The sequence below is a fragment of the Oncorhynchus masou genome, chromosome 28 (assembly GCF_036934945.1).
Source record: "Oncorhynchus masou masou isolate Uvic2021 chromosome 28, UVic_Omas_1.1, whole genome shotgun sequence".
Classification (NCBI taxonomy): Eukaryota; Metazoa; Chordata; class Actinopteri; order Salmoniformes; family Salmonidae; genus Oncorhynchus; species Oncorhynchus masou.
The window spans coordinates 54,215,137-54,216,493 of NC_088239.1; positions in this window are offsets into that span (position 1 = coordinate 54,215,137).

Below are 1,357 nucleotides of genomic sequence, written 5' to 3' on the forward strand. Positions count from 1 at the left end.
GACATCACAACTATAAATAACACATATGGAATCATGTAGTAACCAAAAAAGTGTTAAACGAATCAAAATATATTTTGTATTTGAGATTCTTCAAAGTAGCCACCCTTTGCCTTCTTGACAGTTTTGCACACACTTGGCATTCTCTCAACCAGCTTCAGCTGGAAATGCTTTTCCAACAGTCTTGAAGGAGTTCCCACATATGCTGAGCACTTGTTGGCTGATTTTCCCTTACCCATCTCAATTGGGTTGAGGTCGGGTGATTGTGGAGGCCATGTCATCTGTTGCAGCACTCCATCACTCTCCTTATTGGTCAAATAGTCCTTACACAGCCTGGAGGTGGGTTGGGTCATTGTCCTGTTGAAAAACAAATGATAGTCCCACTATGTGCAAACCAGATGGGATGGCATATCACTGCAGAATGCTGTGGAACCAATGCTGGTTAAGTGTGCCTTGAATTTCAAATAAATCACAGTGTCACCAGCAAAGCACCCCCACACCGTCACACCTCCTCCTCCATGCTTCATGGTGGGAACCACACATGCGGAGATAATCCGTTCACCTACTCTGCGTCTCACAAAGACATGGCAGTTGGAACCAAAAATCACAAATTTATACTCATCAGACCAAAGGACAGATATCCACCAGTCTAATGTTCATTGCTCGTGTTTCTTGGCCCAAGCAAGTCTCTTCTTATTATTGTTGTCCTTTAGTAGTGGTTTCTTTTCAGCAATTTGACAATGAAGGCCTGATTCATGCAGTCTCCTCTGAACAGTTGATGTTGAGATGTGTCTGTTACTTGAACTCTGTGAAGCATTTATTTGGGCTGCAATTTATGAGGTTATGAGGCTGGTAACTCTAATGAACTTATCCTCTGCAGCAGAGGTAACTCTGGGTCTTCATTTCATGTGGCCCCCATGAGTCAGTTTCATCATATCACTTGATGGTTTTTGCGACTGCACTCGAAGAAAAGTTCTTGCAATTTTCCAGATTTATTGACATTCATGTCTTAAAGTAATGATATACTGTCGTTTCTCTTTGCTTATTTGAGCTGTTCTTGCCATAATATGGACTTGGTCTTTTACCAAATAGGGCTATCTTCTGTATACCCACCCCTACCTTGTCACAACACAACTGATTGGCTCAAAAGCATTAAGATGGAAATAAATTCCACAAATGAACTTTTAACAAGGAACACCTGTTAATTGAAATGCATTCCAGTGACTACTTCGTGAGGCTGGTTGAGAGAATGCCAAGAGTGTGCAAAGCTGTCATCAAGGCAAATGGTGGCTACTTTGAAGAATCTCAAATATAACATATTTGATTTGTTTAACACTTTTTTGGTTACTACATGATTCCA